Source organism: Anticarsia gemmatalis, chromosome 5, assembly GCF_050436995.1.
Source record: "Anticarsia gemmatalis isolate Benzon Research Colony breed Stoneville strain chromosome 5, ilAntGemm2 primary, whole genome shotgun sequence".
In the NCBI taxonomy this organism is placed as follows: Eukaryota; Metazoa; Arthropoda; class Insecta; order Lepidoptera; family Erebidae; genus Anticarsia; species Anticarsia gemmatalis.
In genome coordinates, this window is record NC_134749.1 from 8,302,244 (window position 1) to 8,313,314 (window position 11,071).

The 11,071-nt window shown below is 33.8% G+C and overlaps 1 protein-coding gene across 1 annotated transcript in view; it reads right to left on the reverse strand.

Annotated features, from left to right (window-relative positions):
* The window catches only part of LOC142973374 (uncharacterized), a 56,467-nt gene extending 45,746 nt beyond the window's left edge, over positions 1–10,721 (reverse strand). The window contains exon 1 of the mRNA XM_076115030.1: positions 10,590–10,721. The gene's annotated coding sequence lies outside the window, so the exon portion shown is untranslated. The remainder of the gene's footprint in view (positions 1–10,589) is intronic.
* Between the last annotated feature and the right edge of the window lie 350 nt (positions 10,722–11,071).

Consider the following 11,071-nt stretch of genomic DNA (forward strand, 5'->3'; position numbering starts at 1 on the left):
AAGTAACGAAAGAATATTTCTTGATCATTAATAAACAATTACATAAATGAAAACTCTCTAATTTTAAAATCTTTGAAATTTATTTTAAGGACCAGTGTAACATAAGAATGTTTTAAATAAATTATTTTTGAATGCCTAGCTTATTAATTTTGCTATGTTGTCGGAGTTGTATTGCAAAGTGGCACCTCTTTGTGGCTAGCCAAAGCTGACAAATGAGCATTTCGCGTACATTTAAGTAATCTGGCAACATTTGAAAGTAAAGTGTGACTATGATGAGAAATTAGAAAACGTTTAATGAAATTCTAAATACTACAGCTACATAAAATACCTACGTCGTTTTATAATACAATTTCTCTTCAAAGGACCCACAAAATTTGTCAAAACTTGAAATCTCCGCCGGTAACGCCGCGGGTGAAATTATGTTTATGAAATCCTACTAAATTACTAACTGTTCGATGTTATTTCTGAATGTTTATTTCAACATTTATTTTTGTCAGTGCCTTTGTCTTGATTGCCCATTACTTGTATTTTTTTTAAATTCAAAACCTTTTGTCTTCCATCTCTTTGTTGTACACTTTGTCATTTCCTTGCATACTTATTCCTTTCATCTATTTCAAAAGTTTGTTGAAAGTTATGCTTTGTGCATTTATATTATGATTTTGTGGTACTACATCGCAGGTATGTTTGCAATTTATTTTCTGAAATTAGGCTGTGAGACGATGGCTACAAAACCTTGTAGGTAGGAAAGAGCGTGAGTGTTTGCGAGTGGCCGGCAAGGGGCTCAGCATGTGCAGGAAATAATGACGTCCGGCGAGCCGCCTCCGCAATTGAAACACCGCGACCCGCCGAGCACAACTAAATTACTGCGCGGAAAACGATTACGTCCACCGGAAATTTACTTAAATACTTATTTCACAAATAATTTCAGACTACACCTCCGCAGGACCGTCGACGTACTCGGAACACATCTAAATATTGTACTTATTTATCGTGTTCTCCCAAACTTTGTCAGGTTATTCTCAAAGGAAAATTGTACTTTGTTACTGCAATGCAATTTGTCAGTTGGAAAATAAACTGATTTTGTTGCAAACTGAAATTGAGAAAATGCTCGTATACAGCGCCACTGAACTTTCTGGAAGCAGTGTAAGAGAAATAAAATAGTTTTTTGAAACTAAAGTAGGAGCTCCCTAACTATTTCAGATATCCGCGCAGTGGCTCTCGAACTGTTTGTAAAATATTTCTATGAGATAAATATTATTATTGTAACGTAGCAGAGTTATTTTAGTCCACGCCCCGTAGATGTGAAACCAATATTTAATTTTGTTTACAATAGTATTAACTTGTTACAACACGTAATATAAATAACACACGCAGATATGTATATTATAGATCATGCCTATCAGAATTATTACAAGTAGATATTTTTATTACTTCAATCGTAATGAACGATCTTTTATGTTACTTCTTATTAGTACCTCGTGATGTAGATCATTAGCGCGTCTTTGATCAAAACACAATTAAAATAATTGTGGATGAGATCTTTGATGGCTTACCTTTTTATAAAATCCTGTGCAGTTGGTACATTCAGATCTGTATTGTTTTTCTTGGACGTGTAGAGAACATAAACATGATATTCTATTAAATGTAATAATAATTCAACTAGCGGATAGTTTAAGAGGCAAGCAATAAGGAATCTGGTAATCGTGACGGGGGCCGCCTCCGGTGGATCAAGGCTGGGCCTTAAGAAGCACCTGATCCCTACGAAGCCTCGGGGCGGCGCTACGTAAACTTCTACAAACGAATTAGACGGAGCGCCTAGAAAACGGGATTATCCACTAACTGTTTTACTCCACGAAAATAGGTTCGCGCCGTACTCTCTTGTTTGTAACGTTTAAGGTATGGACTACACTACATTGTTAATGAACCATAATAATGTCAGGAGCTTTGCCAAACACGAGAATATTTCAAGGGAGATGAAAACTGAAACACCAGTGCCGAAATATACGAGGCATTTAGTCTTTTAAAATTGGTAGCAAGATTTATTTTTAAGTATATTGTATTTGTAATAATTTTCTCGTTTTCTTAAAGTGGTATGCGTTATATAATTTATTTTTCAATTAAAGTTTCAGAATAACTCTTAGATAAGACGAGACTTTACTTTAAAACTTGTTTTCGTCTTAATATCTAATTCATACACAAGACCTAATGTAGAGACAGCGTAAGATAAAAAGTTTTGATAGTTTTTCAAAGTTACTCATGGGATCTTGTAAACTTGGATTCGAAGATAGCGAGTATGTAAGTACTTGTTAGCTTTAGTGTTCTCCACTATCTCTGTATATAGAAGAAATATAGGTTTGGTGTTAATTGGATGTCTGCGTAAAAGTTTTTTGTACAACTTTGCTTTGTTATTTGCGTTTGTTGCCATAGTTAAGTGTTCAAAACTAACAAAATAAAAATAAATTTAAATGCTAAAAAGTGAGCACTTTTTGAACAGGCAACAGGTAGATGCAAGTTAATTGGTAATTAGCAAGCCAATCGCAAACCAACTATTAAATGTATTTTCACAAATTAACAGGATTTGGTGCAAATCTAGTGACACGGATTTAATATTAGTTCACTGTAGGCTTAGCGCTTCTATTGTTTGAGCAAAACACGAACTTATATCTGATCTAATCTAAGCACAACGTTGTACAATGAAAATCACATTATACGCCGATCCTTACCGTTGTTGTATGAACAAACAAACACCTTTATTATTGGATCAAATTTGAACCTTATCCACTACGCGTAAGCGTTACGATATCTTTTAATTTATTTAATTAAGTATCAAGAACCCGCCGGGGCTTCCCACGAGTGTTATGTGTACGTTTGTAGCTGAATACTTGGAAATAGTTCAGTATCAACAAGTAAGGTATTTTAGTTGCTAGCGCCACCAAAAACCTATACATTCATTCTAGTAGTACATAATGTTATTATTGTATGCGCGAATGTACTAATGCTCAACTAAACATGATTTTTTTTAAATAGTGGTACATTTAAATATACTTCGATAACTTTTTAACCTCTACCCAGAGGTCTATTTCAAAGACCCAGATTTGATCCTATATAATCCAAAATATAATTGGAGACGTCTGTCAGCCATTTCTGAATAATAGAACGAGATTGGAACCGTATTAGATGAATGGCGTTAGGCTACCTTTAATCAAATGTAGACGTGAAATGTACCTGTAGAATGTACCTGAAATCTTAATGCCTACATTGAACGAAAATAGATACCCTTTTTTTAGCTCTACATACATTTGGCTACTTAATGATTTGTGTGAACATATGTGCTGAATAAATAAATTAAACTTCTCCTTTATATACTTTTATATCCAAAAGCAAAAATAATTTCTTAATATAAACTACAAAAGTCGTATTTGATGAATGTGTTTCAGCCTTAGCGTCATGTAATTAGATTTCATTAATTCAATTTAAGTATTTAAGTTTAAAACTTAATTGAATGTAGAACGTTGGCGTTAGGCACAGCGTTTATTAAATTAATTAAACGGTACCTTCAAACATCAGTGAAATCTCATTTAGTATTTGTAAACAAAAAGACGTTTAACGCCTTTTTAAAAAGGAGAGTTTTGCTTTAATTATTTCTGAAACCAACCAGTGATACTAAACAAATAAGATCAGGGTGTCTGAAAAACAAAATAATAGTTCTAAGATCTGCGAACAGTAAAGTAGAGATCAGTAATAGTTTATTGTGCATTTATTTTTATGTATGTAAAAGTCCCCACGGCTCAAGATTATCTTAATACGAGTGTTACAATTAACGTATTGAATAGTTTTTTCGTTTATGAATAAAGACATTCAGATGCTATCTTTACAATTTAGATTAAGATTATCTTTTTTCACTGTACTTTTTAGCGACACAAAAAGCGGCAAAATATTCAAATATAACATATAGACATACTCGTTATAGAATCAAGTGACTTCAGACTTCCAACTCCTCTGTATTTTTACACAATTCGTAGAATTGCTAATGAAATCTTAAGCCTGGCATCCCAAGACAAAATACGCCATTAACATCCCGTGGGCATGGTGAGAGGCGACAAGATTATTACGGGTGAATGAGCAGTAGCACCCGCTTAACTTACGACTAATTGTGATGACCAATTTGCCTGCACTTTAATAATGCTATTAACCTAAATCATTAAGACGATATTGTTATCGTCAGACCATCGTATACCTCTCAGTGAACGTTTATTGGAACATCAGTCCGAATTAATATATTTTCTAGTTGGAAAAGATCATTATTAACTTTATATGGCTACTATGTCGAATATATTTTGTTTGAAATCAATTACGTAACTTATTTTAATAGTATGTAATACCTCGTTATTCTTCAAACGCTAACCCAATTTTATAGAATAAAATAATAAGTTACATAAAACGAGAAAAGTAGGATTTTGTCATTTTTATGAAGTATCTATAATAATTTCGACTTCTACTTTTGCCACTGTATTGGCAAAAATATACTAAGAAAATATCTAGAAAACATTTTTATTGTTGGCAAACAAAATAATGGGGTTATCTTTTCTTGGACGAAAAGGAATCACTATTAATATTATAGACGAAAGTTTTGTTTATCTGTTATTGGTTGACGCAATAAAGACACAATAACGGTTTATCTGATTGATTGGACCGACGATAACTTTAATACAGTCTTCTATTTTTGGGTACATTTTTAATCAATGGTTTCCACCTAAGATGAGAGGAGGATCTAAATATATTTTTCTTTCATCTCCTCGGAAGCATCCCCTTGTAGAAAGCTCTCTTAATTAGCAAGGTTGAGGAGGAAAATGACAACAATACAATGTTATCAGTACACAGGGGTCCCTGCTGCCCCCTTATAGCGGCATAATCCCTTGATCGTTTTTTTAAGATACTCGCCAGACAACGTGCCATCTTAAGATGAGACTACGTTACAAGTTATTCAACATGACCGCGATAGATCACGCAAAAGACAGGGTTCTTTGTATAATATTTTAATTTGATGGCATCCATTATAATACTAATGAACGCATTAACACTATTCATAGAAAAAACTAATTTTAAAATCAAATCTAGGAAAACTATTTTTCATTTCACTAAAAACAAACTATGTTGACGAATATTTGAAAATGTTGCTAAAATGAACGTGTTACATGTTATCTTTTCCGGTTCGTATTTTCAATTTAAACTAAATAATTGTGTTAAAACATAACCCAGATTAATACTATAACATTCTGTAAATTTTTATTTGAAATGCAAATATAAAATAAATCTTTTTACTATGACTATTTTAACATAAAATGCCTTGCAATGCAAACATAAGCTTTAGAAATTATAATGATGTCATACTGTAGCAGACAGACGACAAGACAGCGGTCTCTCCGACAGCCTGAAACATTTTATAAGGGTTGCTTGTTTGACTACAGAACTCTGAATCCTTGACAGTTGAAAAACGTCATTCACAAGGAAATATAAACGTGAAAATCCCTACGTTTTCATTCGTGGTAAAGCTACGTATCACAAAAGTTTACACTACCATTGTCACGACGCGAAGTGTAATATAAAGTGAGTAAAAAAGCTGATGACTTGTGACATCTGTGCCATGGTATTGACTAAAGCCATAAAAAACAAACCACACATTCCTAAGCAAATGTTTTCTAACTTGATGTATCTATAAATAGAGTAAGTACAGACTTATAAGTGGCACTCCCTGTACACCGCTGATAAACATGATTATGACAATTATATTAAGTTTATTGCATTAGATGGCATCACGGTACAAGCAATCAACAATTATTCACGAATATAAACGTCATGTCACACTGGAATTAACTCTGTTAGCTCGTAAACATGTCCTGACATTGATTTATTGCATTAATTCCAGACTCCAAGCCATAATCATTTAGAAACAAGTGTTTACATAAATCACTTAAGTAAATAAAATTGTTTACCTTTGTGTATTGTATAAACAAGGTATGAATTCTAATAAATTTGTGTTTGTAAAATGCTAAGTGTCTCATTTACAGTGCTCTTTTTTTTGGTTTATAACCTCTTGAATTTTGCATTCATTTCTGTTTTTCGTATTTTTGATTTTTTAGTTTATATGACCATATAATGTAATGTAAAATAATTAAGTTTTTACCACCGTCTTATTAATTTAGACTTTTACAAATCGTTTTCCTATTTATCTGTTATTCATATTCGTACGTTCGTTCAGCATAACTTTTATAAACTTATACATTAGCCTTTAACGCGGAGGATTGAGCGTAAGAAAAAGTAGTAATAAGCAAATCAATAATATTAACTTTGGTAAAAGAAGTGGGCCATACATCAACGTCAGAGTCGTACTGAGACTAAGAAGTGATTTCCAAACGAAGCCCGACGTTCAGGAATGTTAAACGAGTCTTAGGGAGTAACTTCGAGCGAGCTCACATCGATGAGGTGTTCCAGCTAATTACTACCTGGAAACGAACAACGACTTCAACAGTTTAAAGTGCCACTGAACTTGGAATTCCTTACATTATTTAACACGTATAAATGTCCACCAACAGTAAGAATGTTAAGGTTTAAGAGAATTCTTCTTCATTTTCTTCATGAAACTTGCATAATTGAAGATATAATTTGTATTGCAAAAGTAAAGTCGCGTACACATAAAATAAATTGTGACAACTTAGTTACACTTTGTCTAACTCAGACTAAATACATTACTGTAAGTAGATGGAAATCAGAATTTTCACATTTTAGTACATTAATCATAAAAATTTGAATGTCAACATTTTGTCAAATATAATATACAAAGTCTAATCCAAATTGTAAAGAACAAAACAATCAGTAAAACAGAAAAGATAAAAGCATTGTCGCCTTGAAACGTTCACGTTTTTGCCAAGGGTCCCTCGTAAAACTTTATTAGGCGCATTAAGGTCGCGGTTGAATCCTGTTTATGTAATCGCCGCTGGGGACCTTTAGCAGGAAAAATATTAAGTGAAAAAAGAACACACAATGTCACCCTAAGTAAGATTATATTTATGACGACCTATATCTAAGAGGGTGGTCAGGGGCACTCAAAATGTCAACCTAAGCGAAATGACGAGACGAGAGCTCACATGAAACATAGGAGCGGCGCCCACTCGTAAAACAAAGATAAGCATTTGATTGTGACCGGGATAATATGTATTATGTTTTGGGCGGTTTTTGGATTGCGACCTCAATATTTATATTACATTTTATTTATGGAATACATTTTTCTTGGGAAACGTTACTACTAAAATAAACAAACGCGGGAACTACATACCTATTTAAATGTAAAATATGAGAAGGGTATGTTAAGCTAGAACAATAGTCGTTTCAAGAAAAGCATTGCGATGTCGAAAGCGTATTAACGAAATATGTTTAATGGTCTTATTCAATATAGGTAGAGTAGAGAGTAGTCGAGAGAACGATGCACTTAACGTCTTTGTTAAATCGTACGCCAGTAGGCACTGTACTTTATTCGGCTCGGAGTCTGCTCGCTGCTCCGTGGCACGAATAATTTCCTTAATATTGCTCTGCGAAATCTTATTCAAATAATCAGAAGTTCGCGACTCCAATCCGCCTAGATGCAAATTGCATGCAGACTGCTTAATTAACAGCCTAGATACTGCATAAGCTCAACCGATAGCGGAACCCATCTCGTCTCGGTGATTACGTATACAAACGATATAATTAACGAACATTAATTACTCTCGATTGCTTTAAAACTTATATTGCATTTACAATTCGTGAATGTAGTTCACGCATTGGGGAGTACATCGAGTACAGAATAAATAAACAAGCATTTGTCGTACAAACAAAAAACTATTCACAAAACTAACCAATACTGTAACAACAATGGGTAAAACAAAAAGCGGACAAAACGACTGCATAAAAGATGGGATTGTTATTGCAGCGGTACAGGACACTGACAAGTGATCTGTCAGTGGCTGCCTCGTCTTGCGACGTCGGGTTTACACGGATTTGAGGGGGCACCCGTCTCCTCACTTGACTGATGTGCAATCCTCTACCACATTTCTTTCCCACTTTAATTAAGTTAGTGACTGGACGATTAACATGTATCTCCTTTAGTATAATGGAATTTACGGGTGTTTTTGCCACGGAAGGTATTTTGATAGTAATACTGTCTGCGGGGACCTTAAGTGAAAGATGGTGTTATGTTACTAATGCATTGTTTATAAGCACGAACGAACTCAATAATTCACACTGATGTTTCGGCAAAGATTCGATTATATTAGAATAGTTTAAATATAAAGTAAGATCAATTCTGTTAGCTTTCATTAGCCGATCGTGGCCAGAACATGATCCTGAGATAAATATTTGAGCGTCCAATTTTCGGATCCTTTGACAGTTCAATAGCCTAAGAACTGAAATTACTTATAGATAAATCATTTGTGCTTTGAAACATGCTGATTTAGACATTATTGGAAACTTTATTACATTTGAATTTTTAAATCATTCCTTTCTGATATTTTAAAGAAAACGATGTGCTAGTAATATCAGATTCGAATATGCAGAAATTGCAATTTCGAATTGCTGTGCGGTCATTCCAAGTCTTAATAACTTTTAAGGATTCTTAAAGACATTCATATTAATATATTTTTTGCGCCACAAGCAGTCACTAGATATGATTCAAACACATCGTATAAAGTTCTAACGACCTCACGTATCAGTAGATAAAACAAGATTTCAAAACAACGCAGCCGTAAAATCCGAGGATTTTATGCGACTCTATTATCTTCAGTGAATTCTCATGCATGCAGAAGTGTTTATTTTCATTGATATAGTACCTACATACCGCGCTTGTGCGCCCGAAACCAAGTTCATATAAACTATAAGTTAGTTCATAAAACTCAACTTCATCCACCAGTTTCGGCCATAACTTTGCTTGCGTTTTATCACTACAGCTTTAAAAGTGCCACAAAAATCAATGAATCTAGAAGTTTGTTCTTTTAATGTTTCAAAAACTAGTTTTATGATTAAAATTTACGCGTAGAGTTTACGTGCATCTGTCGTAAGTTTGATGCCGTACTACAGAACCATAAAAAAGTTTTGATAACTCAACGATTATTGAATTTTGAGCATGTGAACAAATTGCCATGTCTGATCATAATACAAGATTTACTTATTCGCTTTCTATACATCTATGTATATATAAATAAAACTACTGGTTATGCAGTAATAAATCACGGGCCAAAATAAATCCTCAAATTCCGCTCTGAGCACAGCGTTACAACGGCTGCTGTCAAAAACATGTGTTTATAGTTGTGAATATTTCACAGTTGACGCAAGAATTTGTACACGACATTCTTTAAGTTATATGCAAAAACTCATTCTAATTCCAATGCATATATGATGAGACGAACAATATTGTAAGTTTTGTGATCTTCATTACTTAGGACTGAACCAGGCGGCTGAACGTTGGATGGAAATGGAATTTTACATTGTCTTATATTGGGGAACAAAAGATTCTTAAATCTCGGCGGTAGACAGAAAAACAAGCAAGTCTCATTCGATGCGCTATATTATTTTGACACAAGTACTGGAAAGGTATATGGAAAGCGGTAAACAGTGACATTGTCGTCGGGGGTTGAGGGCATACGTCAGACAAGTTATGTTAGTGAGAGGTACCATTCGCGACGTAACTGTAGTCACATTTACGCTCCTTCAGACTCTTACGGGCAACTTGTCCTCGGGAAGATGTGACTGTAAAAGTTTGATCAGTAAGAAAGTTTTAATTGCTACTGAACGGCATTTCCAGTGGGCCCCGACGGAGTTCATTTTCAAAGTATTTTATTCGTACAGAGGAAATAATTTGCTAGAACATATTTTAAGTAAACAGCGTGTACTTAATGTTAATTAGAAAAAACTGTGTTTTTTTGTATTTATTCCAATATTGTCATTTTTGGTTTAAACTGTCACGTAACGTGGGTTACTGCTGATGCGAAAGAACGTTTATGGGTTCAAATTCCATTTGGCCGTTTAAAAATATATTGAAAACGAAAGGTTGGTTCACTAATGACAAAAATTTCTATATTTAGTGTTAAAACTTGTAAGTAGTAATAATAATCATTTAGGCTAGTGGATTTCAGTATAGACTGGGTACCATTTGGTAGCCATTATTTAAACATGCTCTCATATTATTATTCTTATTCTGGGAAATCAACCATTCATTATTATTCTGGTATGAAATACACACCTACATTCCGAGTACCCTAAGAAAATAACTTCATGAAAATACAATGTACTGACCAATAACAAAATTATCATTAGGCTTTCTGAAAATATTCTGTCATGACTTTTAGGCTTTTATAAATAAAATTTGTTGGATTGTTAATAACAATAACGTAGTTTTTATCACACAAAAAGCTATACTAGATCAAATTATTTTCTCTACTGAGTACTATGCCTACCGTGCCAAATCGTCTAGCAAATCTACCTATTAAAGCACGCACATAAAATCACAGAGTAACGCTAACAATGAACTAGAACAAAATAAAGAACCCGTTAAGACTTACATTCGTTCACATTTTACTATCATCGTTATATTTGTCGAATCATGCTATCGACTAGAAATAAAGTGCACACACTAGGAGTAATACACAAGACAACCGTTGAATAAGACGGTTTACTGAAGCCGTACAACTGTGTTCTATGTACATAATACGTACTGTACGTACTATACACGTCACCTACATTCGATTTGTATTCAGAGTTCGTTAACTCTGCTCGCAATGATTACCCTGAGGCAAACGCGTTTCTGAAGCGAACGTACATGTCTGTATATTTACAACACGTCTAGTAATATGTTGTACATTATTACTCAATTATGCAAAATTATTACTTTGATGAGATTCGAGAACAAACTTATTTATGTTAAATACATATATGTTCTGACAGTACCTACTTAAAGTTTACTAAGCATATTAGACTTATTGCTAGTTTTATTACACTGGGAATTACACCTACTGAGAACATAAATCAGACAGCTCAAGCCAAT